Genomic DNA, 16,016 nt, shown 5'->3' with positions numbered 1-16,016 from the left:
TTGGAGAAGTGCTGCTTCGGGCCACTCTATAAATATCACACATTGCTCTCCATGGAGTTCCCAGCATTTTCACTTTCAGGGGCAAAAGCGAATGATGTATCAGAAAGAACCCTTGGTTCTTGGCCTCCCCAGGCCAGTCTAGCTGTGTGGTCTTGGAAAACCTCCCCTATGATCACTTTCATTATTTGTAAAATGAGGGTAATAAAACCCACCACATGGGATATAGTGAGATTCAATCTAGGAAAAGAGCATAATTGGATCTCTGGCCTGTGATAGGTACTAAAGAATATTTGTTCCTTTTTTCTTTTCCCTTTGCAGTTTATTTGCATGTAGAAAAACTTAAGTGTTCTGCTTTCTTGGTCTCTTAAAAAGTATTTCCACCCATCCTAGTCTTTGCTTGTTCTAGGCTAATGGTGGTTCTTGCAATTTCCATCATAATGGTTCCAGTATTTTACATATATTTGCCTTTCCTTACAATGAGCCTGCTAGGCAGGAATAGTTTTTTTATTTTGAAAAAGAGAAAAGTGGAGTCAGAGAATTTGAATGGCTTGCCCAAACTCATAGGGCTGTGACCAACAGTTGAAATCCCAGCCTGTCCAACTATCCAGCAACTCACAGTCACTGGCCCTCCCTTTCTCTTATCATTTTCTCTTTCATGCATAGGTAGTTGTTCTGACGGCAATGGTCAGATGTTCAGTAAGCCCAGGGGGATCAGGGACACTTGTGATCGGAGCCAGTGGTGTGTGGGGATCCCGCAGCCTTTGCATTTCAGCAGTTACTATAGCAAAGAAACAGAGAGGAAATCAAAGTGCATAGGAATGCCAAGGCCTCCCTGCTGCTCCCGCCCCATCTGCTCAGGTAGGGTCACTGAGGATGTTTCAGGATAGGTCTTCTTTCTTGACTCTGGAAATGAAACTCCTGTCATGTTTAGCTGTGGACACATCTGCCACGCAGCTGGTCTTATTGCACAATGTATGCTTCTCACTAGCTCCCTCTGGTCTTGCCACCAGCAGGGGACACGATCCTTTTTCTTGCTCAAGGCTGAGCTGCAGTGATGAAAATAGACTTCCCCCACCCTACCCCAACCCAGTGAAGAGAAGTGGTTCTACTGTGCCTCTGTGAAGGATCTGCTGGATGGGGGTGATGGAGGGAACCCCTGCTAGAAGGTCAGAGGGAACTGGGTTTCAGTTCCAGCTCTATCTGATCTTCTTGCCAAGCTTCTGCTTTCTCACTGGTAAATGGAGACAAGAATATGACTTATCTCATGGTGGGAATTAAGTAGGTAAAGTTTATTGTAGGGCCTGGTCATAATAGCAGCAAACCCTTCTAGGATGCAGACACATTGCCAGGCACTGTTCTAGGATGTTACCAGAAAGGGGTCCCGATCCAGACCCCAACAGAGGGTTCTTGGACCTCGTGCAAGAAAAAATTTGGGGTGAGTCCATAAAGTGAAAGCAAGTTTATCAGGAAAGTAAAGGAATAAAAGAATGGTTATTCTATAGGCAGGGCAGTGGTGTGGGCTGTTTGACTGAGTATACTTCTATGCTAAACAAAAGGTGGATTATTCATGAGTTTTCCAGGAAAGGGGTTGGCAATTCCCGGAACTGAGGGTTCCTCCCCTTTTTAGACCATAGAGTGTAATTTCCTGATGTTGCCCTGGCATTTATAAACTGTCATGGTGCTGGTGGGAGTGTCTTTCAGCATGCTAATGTATTATAATTAGCGTATAATGAGCCATGAGGATGACCAGAGGTCACTTTCGTGGCCATCTTGGTTTTGGTGGGTTTTGGCTGGCTTCTCTACTGCATCCTGTTTTATCAGCAAGGTCTTTGTGACCTATATCTTGTGCTGACCTCCTATCTCATCCTGTGACTAAGAATGCAGCCCAGTAGTTCTTAGCTTTATTTTACCCAGCCCCTATTCAAGATGGAGTCACTCTGGTTCAAACGCCTCTAACATAAGGGCCTTGTTTATTAATTTATTTCATCCTCACCACAAACTTTATGGGCAGGTGTTATTATTATCTTCACTTTGCAGAAGAGGAAACTGAAATAGAGGAGGATGATGTAATTTACAGTAAGTAAGTGACGAACCAAGGTTCAGTCCGGGAAGCCCCCGTCTTTAGCTATGATCCCATACTGTATCTCACTACGGTGTGCGGTAAGCCAGTGCTTGTGAAGTCCTTTCTATTCCCTTATGCAAGTCACGTTTTCCTGCCAGAACAGGGTCTGTCCTATGAGAGTTGACACATGAAAGCCAAATATGATAAATCAGGGTGGAGATTCACAGTCACCTTAAAAAGATTCTCAGGCCAGGCGCGGTGGCTCACACCTGTAATCCCAGCACTTTGGGAGGCCAAGGCAGGCGGATCGCAAGGTCAGGAGTTCGAGACCAGCCTTGCCAACATGGTGAAACCCCGTCTCAACAAAAAATACAAAAATTAGCCAGGTGTGGTGGTATATGCCTGTAGTCCCAGCTACTTGGGAGAATCTCTTGAATCTAGGAAACAGAGGTTGTAGTGAGCCAAAATTGTGCCATGACACTCCAGCCTGGGTGACAGAGAGAGACTCAGTCTCAAAAAAAAGAAAAGAAATAGAAGAAAAGATTCTCCCAGAAGAGCAGGACTTGTCAATAATGGGACTGAGGTATTTATATACTAGAAGAAGGAGTGGAAGATTGAAAGGGGTTTCACCATCCATGAAAGGCAGGATATGAGGTGAAGCCAGAGTCTTGACCAATAGTAGACCTTGAGAATGATCATTCCAAGGACACAACTATCCCTATTGAGTCCATCTGCCATAGGAAAGAAGATGTGGGATGGGGATGACTTGAGTTGCTGGTTTACCAGACAGCTGGCTCTCTCTCTGTATAAATAAATGCACATCCATCTCTCTGAGCTTGGTTGATATGAATCGTCTTTGAGAGACTAATCTATTCTTCTTGTTCTAATCAAATCAAGTGTGTTTTTTTCTTCTTCCTTTTCTTTTTTTTTTTTTTTTATGGAGTTTCACTCTTGTTGCCCAAGCTGGAGTGCAATGGCACGATCTTGGCTCACTGCAACTTCCGTCTCCCAGGTTCAAGCGATTCTCCTGCCTTAGCCTCCTGAGTAGCTGGAATTACAGGCGCATGCCACCACGCCTGGCTAATGTTTTGTATTTTTAGTAGAGACGGGATTTCACCATGTTAGCCAGGCTGTTCTTGAACTCCTGACCTGAGGTGATCTGCCCACCTCAGCCTCCCAAAGTGCTGGCATTACAGATGTGAGCCACCACGGCTGGCCAAATCAGGTTTTTGAAATGAGAAGGCATAGGCCCAATTCTGAAGTAGGTGGATTTCATAGGAAGTAATAAAATAAATATAGACTGCTGTGGCTCCTTGGTGACAGCCAATTGGACTTCTTTAGACAATATTGTTCAGGCTGCCATGCACATCACCATCTGTCACTCGTTGGCCCTTCTGTAAAGCCACGCACGTTGCCCTCGGGTCTTCTATGGAGGTAATTGATTCTAGTTTTGGCTCATGCATGTTTTCCCTGGAAGCTCTGCACAGTTTTGAAGTTCTCTCTTGTCTAGCTTAAAAACCTATGGGCCTGTTGCCCTGAACTTTTCCTCCTATTCTGCATTTTAGTCTGCTTTTTCTTCTACAGGACAGCAGTCTCGTTACTCACAGACCATTTTCTCAAGTGGCTCTCATCCCTTTCTCACGTGGGGTCCAGAACCTTCCTCGGTCCAGTTATTGACTACTTTTCCACAATGTTGGTGAATTGCAGCATGGTTATCTAAGGGCAAAAGAGAGTGGACAGGGATCCTACAAGGGATCTGGGGTATCCCTGGGGCTGAAGCAAGGCATTTCAAGGGTGATTTATGTTTCATCTTAGTGATGATGATGCAGAAATTTTGCTTTTCATTTCTAATTTAATCTATGGTTGTATAATAGAAATATAACATTATCTTTAAAAAATTTTATTAAAAATTAAAAAAAAAATATAGAGACAGGGTTGGCCAGGCGTGGTGGCTCACGCCTATAATCTCAGCACTTTGGAAAGCTGAGGTGGGCGGATCACCTGAGGTCAGGAGTTTGAGACAAGCCTGGCCAACATAGTGAAACCCCATCTCTACTAAAAATATAAAAATTAGCTGGGCATGGTGGCAGGTGCCTGTAGTCCCAGCTACTTGGGAGCTTGAGGCAGGAGAATTGCTTGAACCTGGGGGAAGGTGGAGGTTGCAGTGAGCCAAGATTGTGCCACTGCACTCCATCCTGGGCAACAGAGTGAGACTCCATCTCAGAAAAAAAAAAAAAAAAAAAAAAAGAGAGAGAGAGACAAGGTCTCAATATGTTGCCCAGGCTGGTCTCAAACTCCTGGACTCAAATAGTCCTCCTGCCTCAGCCTCCGAAAGTGCTGGGATTACAGGCATGAGCTACTGTGTGTAGCCTCTTTCCTCTATCTTATTCCACCACATAGCTTCAGGGCTAGTTATGCCTCGGATAAAAAAACTCTGATGTAGGTCAGTGAGTCCCAGCCTGTAGGTCATGTGTCGCTCAGTGTGGTTTATAAGTTGTGTCAACAAGGTAGCTCCCATTGCTTCAGTCAGTGTCAGAAAGTAGGGTTACAGTGAAAGGGGCCGGCAGGGATAGGAGTTATGTAGAATTTTGGCAGGATCTGTCAACATTGCTAATGTCCCAGCAGTCCTACTTAAGGGATCTAACACATGAGAATGCTGTTACTGTGTGCAAACTTGTGTGTGTGTCTAAGAGTGGTCACTGTAGCATGGCTTAGAAGGGCAGCAGTGTCAAGCTCTGGTCCAGTAAACTGTAACACTGGGGACGTACAGAGGTATACTGTTTTTTTCTTTTTGAGACAGAGTCTTCGTCTGTTGCCCAGGCTGGAGTGCAGTGGCGCGCGATCTCGGCTTATTGCAAGCTCCGCCTCCCGGGTTCACGCCATTCTCCTGCCTCAGTCTCTGAGTAGCTGGCACTACAGGCGCCTGCCACTACACCTGGCTAATTTTTTTTTTTTTTTTTGTATTTTTAGTAGAGATGGGGTTTCACCGTGTTAGCCAGGATGGTCTTGATCTGACCTCGTGATCCTCCCACCTTGGCCTCCCAAAGTGCTGGGATTACAGGTGTGAGCCACCACGTCCGGCCAGAGGTATACCGTCTCAAAAGTTAAGAGGAATGGAGTGAGTCTAAATGTGCTGACTTGGAAGCTTGTCCAAGGAATATTTTAGATTACTTTAATTTTATTTATTTTTTTCTTGAGATGGAGTCTCACACTGTCGCCCAGGCTGGAGTGCAATGGCGCGATCTCGGCTCACTGCAACCTCTGCCTCCCAGGTTCACGTGCTTCTCCTGCTTTACCCTCCTAAGTAGCTGGGATTGCAGGAGCACACCACCACACCCGGCTAATTTTTTGTATTTTTAGTAGAGATGAGGTTTCACTATGTTGGTCAGAATGGTCTCAAACTCCTGACCTCGTGATCCACCCGCCTCAGCCTCCTAGAGTGCTGGATTACAGCGTGAGCCACCACGCCAGGTCTACATTACTTTTATTTTAAAAATTAATTAATTATTTCAGACAGGTTCTTGCTCTGTTGCCCAGGCCAAAGTGAAGTGGCACAATCACAGCTCAATGCAACCTTAACCTCCCAGGCTCAAATGATCTCATCTCAGCCTCCTTAGTAGCTGAGACTATAGATGCACACCACCATGGCTAATTTTTACAAAAACTTTTTGTAGAGATGGGTCTCACTATGTTGCCCAAGTTGATCTCACACCCCTGGGCTCAAGCAATCCTCCTGCCTCAGCCTCCCAAAGTGCTGGGATTACAGATATGAGCCACTGCACTTGGCCTATTTTAAAGTGGAAAAAAAAAAAGGCTTCAGAACATTCTGAGCCTGGGCAGTATAAGAAGGCAACATCTCTACAAAAAATTTAAAGTTTAGCTGGGTGTGGTAGGATGTGCCTGTAGTCTCAACTACTCAGGAGCCTGAGGCAGAAGGATCGCTTGAACCCAAGAGTTTGAGGCTGCAGTGGGCTGTGATCATGGCACTGCACTCTAGTCTGGGCAACAGAGGAAGATCCTATCTCAAAAAAAAAAAAAAAAAAAAAAAAAAAAAAAAAAAAGGATAAAATGAAAAGAACGTTCTGTATAATGTGATTCCATTTCTGGTTTGAAAAATTATACATGTCGTAAAGTCATAGAAAAATATCTAGAAGAAAATGTATAAAATGATTACCTTGTATGACTTTCAGAAGATGGAAGATGGGGTTAACAAAGTTTTGTGAGAAATATATTTTTCATTTTTTTTCTTTTTCTGTTTTTATTTTTTAGAGACAGAGTCTTGCTCAGGTCCTTGCCCAGGCTGGAGTGTAGTGCAATTCACTGCAACCTTGAATTCCTGGGCTCAAGCAATCCTCCTGCCTCAGCTTCTTGAGTAGCTAAAGCTACAGGTATGCACCACCATGTCCAGCTAATTTTTTAAAACTTTTTTTGTCTGTTTTTTTGTTTTTGTAGAGACAGGGCCCTACTATTTTGCCGAGACTACTCTTGAACTCCTGGGCTCAAGTGATCCTCCTGTCTTGGCCTCCCAAAGTGCTGGAATTGGAGGGGTGAGTCACCGCGTCCTGCCTCCATTATATTCTTTATAGGTATTTTCTATAGATTTTTTTTTCCTTATATATTTCCATTTTGTTTTCTGGAGGGCTTATTGCTTTTGTGGATAAAGCCAATGCTTTCTAAAAAGGAACACAATAAACTGTGTTTATATTTGTTTGTCTCCTAATAACAGATTTTAGAGTTATAAAACTCATGTATTATATTACAAATTCAAAAAGTATTAAAAGTTATACAATGAGTAGTAGGTCTCCTTACCATCCCGATTTTTAGTCTCATCTCCAGAATTTCTGTGCAAATATAATCAAGTATATAATAAAATGCCCCTTCAGAAAACATTCACGCACAAATGGGACCCGCTGGTGTTCCACACTCTGCATTTTTTTTAACTTTACAATATATCACGTAGAGCTTTTCCATAATGGCATATGCAGATTATCATACGGTTGTTCTAAAAGTGATTTACCAGACATTTAGGCTATTTTTTATTTTTAGTGATGGAGTTTCAGTGTGTCACCCAGGCTGGAGTGCAGTGGTGCGATCTCAGCTCACTGCAACCACCGTCTCCCAGGTTCAAGTGATTCTTCTGCCTCAGCCTCCTGAGTAGCTGGGATTATAGGTGTGCGCCACCTTACCCGGCTAATTTATGTGTTTTTAGTAGAGACGGGGTTTCGCTATGTTGGCCAGGCTGGTCTTGAACACCTGACCTCAAGTGATCCACCCGCCTCGGCCTACAAAGTGCTGGGATTACAGGAATAAGCCACTATAAAGTGCTGGGATTACAGGCATAAACTGGGATTACAGGCATAAGCTGGGATTACAGGCATAACCCAGCCCATTTAGGTTATTTTTTTTTTCTATTATAAACAACGTTGTAAATGATGTATGTGGCATATACATATAACAGGATGTTAAAATGGAACTCTTCAAGTCTCAGTTTCCAGCTGAGACTCCAAATCCCTAGAAACCATACAATAGGTACTTGAATATCTCCCTCCCCAATGTTAAATGAGGTGCTAGACCACCTTGGCAGGCCCCAGCGTTCTGCCAGCATGGACCATCCTTTGCCTGACACCAGCCTTCAGAGGCTGGGAGGGGGGCAGTCTCTGGTGAGTCCTGTCGCAGTGTCTTTTGTCCCTCCCCACCCTCATCTCCTAGGAGAGGGTCGGCTGGAGAAAGCGAACTGAGAAAGGCTGAAAGGGAGAGCTCAGCGTTGGTCCCTGGAACCTGAATTTGCGAGCTTAAGACCAGGAAAGAGAAGCTGAGGCTGGGCTGGCCTGAGGTGACAAAGAGAGAAAAAGAGAGAACACCCTTCCTCCTCCCAGAAGCAAGGGAGTGTCCACCAGCAGAGGAGAGCAAAAAGCCCTGTTGTCTGGGAATCAAAAAAGGGCCAGCAGGAGAGAGATAGACTAGAGCCACCTAGAATGGGGCTTTTCCTGACAGCGCCCTTTGAAAGGCAGAGGAGGGACTGTTGGACAGTCTAACAGATAGACGCAGAAAGCAGCAGCTGGGAGGAGGCCTCACTGCATTCAGGCAACTGCCAATGAGTTCCCAAGGGCAGAATGCCTGGGGAACCTACACACACCACCCAGCCCAGAGGGCAGCAGCCACGGCTCCCAGCAAGACCAGCCTTGGGAAGCTCTGCCCCCTTCCCTATTTCCTCTTTTTCTGGGTCCTGTCCCAGGTACGGAGATACTGAGGGTGAAGAGGTGAGAGGAAGAGGGGGGACAACCTTGCCTCCCCCCTTCCCCCACAGCTGCCATTTAAGTTTGAAGCAGATCTGGGCTGAAGAAGGGAGAAATTTTCAAATGAGATTTGTTCAGAGTTCTGGCAAACATGCTGGAATGTGTGCTTTTAAATTACAGAGACTGCTCTTTGGAAATAAGGGACCCAGTGAATAAGTTCACAGGGCGAGCAAAAATAAAGCAGCATTATGATCGTCCCTTATTGAATCCAGCTCATTGGACGTCCTTTGAGAACATGTGTGATTTTATATGAGGAATAAATTTTTAGAAGTGGAATTTCTGTGTCAAGTAATATAGTATATTTTAATGTTGATAGATGTGGTCAAATTGCCCTCCAAATAATTTGTTCTTATTAACACTTTCCCAGGGGTGGATGAAAGTGGCTCGCTTATGACACCTTGTCATTTCAGTCTTTGCTACTCTACCAGATTTTTTTTTAAAGAGATATTTCTTATATATATATTTATATATAATATATTCTATATATATGTGTATATTTCATTATGAGGGAAGTTAAAACATTTCTATTTTTCTGTGAACACCATTGCTAATGTCGTTTGCCCATTCATTTTTTTCCTTTTGAGTTGTTGAGTTTTTTCTTTGTAATTTGTAAGAACTCTTTATATAAAAGGCATTAGTCCTTGCTCTATTACATATGTTACAAATGTTTGTCAATGTGTGCTATTGGCCTTTGATGGAAGTTATTGCACACTAAGAGATTTTTAAATGTGTATGGATCCTACTGTATAGAACGAATGCAAGTTTACTCTAGAGTGCACCTGAATTAACAGGTGGCGTTTTTTCCTTTTGTATATTCATAATCAACAGGCACTGAACGCCTAAGTAACGTCATGGCAGGTGAGGGATGGCCCTTGAGATCAAGAGGTTGGAAACCGCTACTCTAGGCTGTACTGGACATACCTAAACTGTGCCCAGAGCTAAGCCCAGCCATCCTGGGTTGAAGCTCCAGCACTGATGTCTCTCGTGGAGCCAGAAGTCATTAACTTACTAATTCCATGTAGAACACAGCAACAGCATTTCAAGGAGCCAACCAAAATGGAAGTGGAATGGCTCTCTTCCTCTCCCCCTACTCCCTCTGCATCCCCTTCCCTTCCTCCTTTGTTTATTTCCTAAAGGGGAGAGTAAGGCAGAGAGAAAACAAAGGGTAAGGAGAAAGGGAAGGCTCCCTACTGTGGAGAATTAAGACAACTCTCTTGCTTGGGGCTCCAGGGCCCTCCCATCTGGCCACCCTTCCTCTTCTCTGTCCCCAACATCCTGCCTCACTGTTACACCAGCCTCCTAGCTACACTCTTCCCAGGCCTTGCCACCAGCTGCTTTCTCTACCAAGAGCTTGTTTCCCCTTCCCTGCTCTGTGGACTCTGACGTTTCAAATGTCACTTCCTCTAGGAAGCTTTCCCTGGCCAGGCTGACTGAAGTGTTCCCTCCCAGGGCTCCTGTCTTTTTTACAGCACTTCTGATAATTATGTTAGAGGTGTGTGTCTCTCTCACTAAACAGGGAGGTCCTTGAAGGTAGTATTTGCCTGATTCATCTCTGGTTCTGCCCCAGCACCAGAGCAGCTTAGTCAATGTTCATTGAACAAATCCCTATTTAAAGAGCAAAACTGTGTGTTGGCAAGGCGACCTGACAGTGCTGCTGGGACAATATCCTTCCCTGGAGGGATAGAGCACCCCAGCCAGCTTTCCCCCAGGTCGCTGTGCCCCTCCTCAAGTCCTAAGCTAGAGCCTGGCAACCCTGACTGAGTCCTGTGGATTCACATGGGAGTAATGCCTCAATGTGCAGAGGTCACCCACTGACCTCTATGGGAAGCCCCGCTCCCCATACTGGTGCCAGAGAAGAAGCAGACAAAAATTCAGTCGCCACCTACGGAATCACATCCCTGAGGAAAGTTCACTTAGAACAGTGGTCACTCAAACTTTGGTCACTATCAGAATCACCTGGGGAACTCTGGAAAAACAACAAGGCCCAGGCCTAATCCTAATTCAGCGAGAAGTTTGAGAACCACTGGCTTAGACTACAGTGACTCATCCAATCTCTTCAGCTACTGTGATCTGCTTATGCTTCTTCTTACAGGAGTACTGATCTTAAAGGGTTGTGGGGCTCCTGCCTTTCCTTCTCCTCACACGTTTCCTCACTAGGTTTTAAGCAGAGTTAAGTTCACATACAAATTTGTCATTATCCACAGCAACGTTTATTTGTGCCCAACATGTATGTGTGGAATGAATACACACAGGAACAAACAAGATACTTCAGTCAGGAAGCATGTACAGGCTTCTGCTTGGAGTAGCAGACTCGACACTAAGAGGGATGGAACCCTTGGGGACTGGGGAGTCTGGTATCACAGTCCTGCTGTTGATCGCATGTCCCTCAGAGCTTCAGTTTCTTCAGCGCTTAAGAAGGAATCATAACGATAACAATACTATCTAGCTGCATGGCTTAGTGTGAGGATTATATACAATAATGGGAGTGAAAGTGTTTTCTAAACAAACTCATGAACATAAGATACTATCACAAAGAAAAATCAATCTTATGAATAATTATAAACAAATTTTCTTAAAGTCTCCCCAGCTTGCACATGTTAAGACATTGAGGCCAGGCGCAGTGGCTCACGCCTGTAACCCCAGCACTTTGGGAGGCCGAGGTGGGCAGATCACGAGGTCAGGAGTTCGAGACCATCCTGGCCAACATGGTGAAACCCTGTCTGTACTAAAAATACAAAATTAGCCGGGCGTGGTGGTGGGCGCCTGTAATCTCAGCTACTCTGGAGGCTGAGGCAGGAGAATTGCTTGAACCTGGGAGGTGGAGGTTGCAGTGAGCCCAGACCGCGCCATTGCACTCCAGTCTGGGCAACAAGAGTGAGACTTGGTCTCAAAAAAAAAAAAAAAAAAGACATTGAGCTGTTCATTTTCTCTTTAGTTTCTAAGCTCTTGCAGACATGTGGCAAGTCACTGGTGGTTTCTTTTGGAGCAGACTTTGTTGCAAAAGCCTTCTCTCCTTGCCTTGTGGTCAGCGCCATTTGCCTTCTGCCCATTCAGAGCCGTCGCAGATGCTGATGGGCTATCCTTTGTCTCTGAGAGGCACTGAGAAGACTATACTCAAAATTTCTGATGTGCTTGCCATTTGCAAAGCATCACTTCCCTTTTAAGAGAAGTTATTCTTTATCAAGAAAAAAACATTGCTTACACTTTGGATGGTTTGCACAGAAACAGACCACATTTTTTCTCAGAAATATGCAGAAATGAATGCCAGGTAAAGTTCTTGGCTTGTAAAAAATAGGACTAACCTTTGACATTTATTAATCTTTCTTAGTTTCCTGAGAACCTTCGCATCTATTTTCTCATCATTTTCTCACATTCACCCTTCAAAGTAGTTTGTGATGTTATCTGTATTTCACAGATATGAAAAGTGAGCCTCCAAAAGGAGGTAAGGAAGGCTCTCACAGGGTCTCATAGCTAAGATGTTAGGATCACCCTTCCAAATGGGCAGAGGAAACGTTTAGGATGCTTGGGGAACCCAGCCCACTCACAGGCCAACAGCTAGAACGTTTCAAGAGTGAGTCTCACCTGTTTTTTGTAAGTGAGCACTGCAGTTGTCACTCCCCGAGGGTTGCTAGAACACCCATCACATCTGTCAGTGTGGCTCCCATTACAGCTCAAAAGGAAGGGCCTATTATGGGGTTGTTAGTCATGCATGTATGTGTTGCTCTCTGTAATCAGCTGAATAAGAACCTCAGCCAAGAACCCAGCTTTCCTCACCAGCCTTTAACGCCTGTAAAATGTGGAGAGAATTTTTCCTTGGTTGGAGTCCCTGTTCACCACGGCACCTCCTTGACATCCGAGTTTACAGCGTTTTCTTCTAGAAGGCCAATGCCTTCACATTCAGGTCACCTGATGATCTGATTCCACTTCTTTTATTCCACATTTTCAACAAGTCCCTTAGTCTTGGTGTCTGAGCTTCTCTTCCTGTAGAAGTAAAGTCCCATAGAGTCATTCCCAAAGATCTATGAGTGTCTCCCTCTTCCAATTCCACATTGATTCTTAGCTGGATCTTCTCCTTCAGTCCGCTGGAGAGGGACAAAGGGCAGCTGTACCAGAAAGGTTTCCTGGCCTCCAATTTTTTACCCATCATTAATTTGCTCACATTATTCCCTTTCTTGGAATGTCTTCCTCTCTTTCCTTTGTTAAGTATATGTCTAGTAATTTCTTGAGGCTCAATTCCTATTCCATCTCTTCCACGTAGCCTTTTCTGATATCCCTACTAAGAATAAATAGTCTCTTCTTTGTACCTGCATGAGTTTTTTTTTTTTTTTTCTTGAGATGGAGTCTCACTCTGTCACCCAGGCCAGAGTGCTTTGGCGCAGTCTCGACTCACTGCAACCTCAGCCTCCCCAGTTCAAGCAATTCTCCTGCCTTAGCCTCCTTAGTAGCTGGGATTACCGGCACCCGCCACCACAACTGGCTAATTTTTGTATTTTTAGTAGAGATGGGGTCTTGCCATGTTGGCCAGGCTGGTCTTGAATTCCTGACCTCAAGTGATCTGCCCGCCTCGGGCTCCCAAAGTGCTGGGATTACAGGCATGTGCCACCATGTCTGGCCCCTTCATGAGTTTTTGTATCTGTCATTCATCCTCATGTTTATTATTTTACCAATCACTTTTTGAGCATAAAGTATATATCAAAATATATATTAAGCTGTGCTAATTCCAGGGAGGTCTATACAGGTATTGGGAAATGAATGATGTATACAAACATATCTAAGACATTATCCTTACTTTTACACTAAATTTATTTAAAAATTTTTTTTCACAATAATAAATTAACTTTAGCTTACTGTGATATTTTTACTTTATGCACTTCTAATTTTTAAAAAAGTTTTTGACTCTTGTAATAACACTTAGCATAAAACACAAACAATGTACAGTTGTATAAAATATTCTTTCTTTATATTCTTATTCTATACATTTTTTCCTATTTTTAACATTTTAATTCTTAATTCTTATTCTACTTTAAAAGCTTTTTCATTAAAAACTAAGACACAAACACACACATTAGCTTAGGCCTACACAGGGTCAGGATCGTCAATATCACTGTCTTTCACCTCGCCATCTTGTCCCACTGGAAGGTCCTCAGAGGCAGTAACATGCATGGAACTGTCATCTCCTGTGATAACAATGACTTTTTCTGGAATACCTTCTGAAGGATCTGCCTGAGGCTATTTTACAGTTAATTTTTTAAATAAGATGGAGTGCACTCTAAAATAGTCATAGAACATGTAGTATTATGTATACCGGTAACACAGTCATTTATGATCATTGTCAGGTATTATGTCAAGTACATAATTGTATGTGCTATCCTTTTATGCCACTGGCAGCACAGTGCGTTTGTTTACACCAGCATCACTGTAAACACTTGAGTAATGCATTGTACTAAGATGTAACAACAGCAGCAGTGTTACTAGATTGTAGGAAATTTTCAGCTCCATTATAATCTTATGGGACCACCATTGTACGTTTGGTTTCTTGACTGAAATGTTGTTATGTGACAAATGACCATATTCCTCATGGACTGTTATGCTAAATGGGACCTGTCCAGTCCTAATTTGCAGAGCAAAATTTCAGGGGCTGAGTAGACCCGGAATCCATGCCACCTCTAAGGCAGCCTGAGGTGGAGAGATGCAAGATGTGTCTGATGTAAGAAAGCCCACAGTGTGTTTAAGGCAAGCCAAGACTGTGTCTCTGAGAGGATGAGGCTGAGCATCAAGATCAAAGGCAAATGTCAGCTCTCAAATGGGAAGACACATAGTGAGGAGAAAGTGGAGATGCAATAGGCAGGGTGGAGTGCAGTGCCAGGATAAGTGAGCCCAAGATGTTAGGAGCCAAGGAGAAGACCAGGGGAAAGGTGATTAGGCTCCTGGTGTGTGATACCCGCTGGGTGGTGCAGAAAGTTAAAAACGGGCTTGTTGCTCAGTTATCTTGCAAGCAGTTCCAGGTTTTTATTTGCTTCTGAAATTCTTTCTTTCCTTCTTTCTTTCTTTCTTTCTTTCTTTCTTTCTTTCTTTCTTTCTTTCTTTCTTTCTTCTTTCTTTCTTTCTTTCTTTCTTTCTTTCTTTCTTTCTTTCTTTCTTTTTTTTTTTTTTTTGACAGAGTCTTGCTCTGGCTGGAGTGCAATGGCACTATCTTGGCTCACTGCAATTGCCGCCTCCCGGGTTCAGGCAATTATCCTGCCTCTCCCTCCCAAGTAGCTGGGATTACAGGCGCCTGCCACCACGCCTGGCTAATTTTTGTATTTGAAATTATTTCTTGACAAAACTAGTACAAGTAATCTACAGATCTAGTCCAACTTGATCTCTAGGTATGTTCCAGATCCATTAATTTAACCTGTCCATTTGAATGCAGTGGTATTGTTTTTAATTTTTTCTAAAAAGCGGTAGAACTACTTTTTTAAACAAAAGTTTATCTTCAATCCAACATAGAAATCAAGAGGACATAGTATAAACTTTCAACAATCAGTAGAGAACACTTCATTGTTTGCAGACCTTCTAAAGGTCTCAAGGGAATCCTAGAATCATGTAGAGCTCCCTGGCCAAGAATTCTGTAGAAATGGCAGGCCAAGAAGCCAAGGTCAGTTTTTAGTTGAGAACTTGAAGGCTTCAATTTAAAAGCCAAGTGCCTGAAGATGAGATATTGCCTTTCTTCCTGGGAACCCATCAAACCTGGAGGATTTTTTAAAAAAATATTTAGCCCATTGCTGAATGGGAATCAAGGCAATTCTGGATTATTTCTTCAGAAAAAATAAAGAACTTTAAGTTTTGTGTTTCCCTTTTCAGTCTTTTCACATCAACCAATATCCTAACTGCAACATGCAATGTTTACCCCTGTACTATAGAGTGTCTGACAATGAAACACGATCACCATGGAGATCAGGAGCTTCATTGTTCATTGGGTTGTGAGCACAACTGATAAGGCAGGAAAACTCATTTCTCTGCAGAATGACTTACTTTGTGAAGGATGCTCACTGAAGGAACCAGAAAAGTAAACCAACAATGGAAGAGGACCCGTTCGCCTAGTTAGGGACCTCCAAGAAGTCTCTTCACAGTGTTGGGGCAACAGCAACACTTGGGTCCTTTAGGCTGCATTCACTAGCTTACCCAGAATATTTGAAAATAAGAGAAAAGAGAAAAAGCACACTGTTTCTCCTGGAGGATCCATACAGAGCTGATTTTTCCTTGTTCTATTGTTGAAAGCTCACATGGATGTGGAGAAAAACTAGCAATATTATTTCTGTGCTATGCATTGGGTAGACATCAGACAAATAAAAGTCTTTCTGACTTTCAGTGTGGAGTGGTTTTGGATTCAAGATCCATGTGTTCCAGACTTTGACTCCAGTATAGATCCTCCTTTGCTAGGTGATCTTGAGTTGGTAACATGAGTTCCCCATATCTCAGTTTCCTGCTATGTAAAGTGAGGGTTCCTTTAGCTATCAAAAAAGTGACATGAGTAGGATAATACTGTTTCATCAGAGTCTTCCCAATTTGTTAGAGAAATACATAGCACTCAAAGTACTTAATTCTCCCTAGTTGTGGGATGAGAGGCTTAAAATAGAAGAAGAGACTTAACTTGAATCTTGAGCCATAAATGCCGG

Source organism: Symphalangus syndactylus, chromosome 3 (genome assembly GCF_028878055.3).
Source record: "Symphalangus syndactylus isolate Jambi chromosome 3, NHGRI_mSymSyn1-v2.1_pri, whole genome shotgun sequence".
NCBI lineage: Eukaryota > Metazoa > Chordata > Mammalia > Primates > Hylobatidae > Symphalangus > Symphalangus syndactylus.
This window is presented reverse-complemented; position numbering follows the sequence as displayed.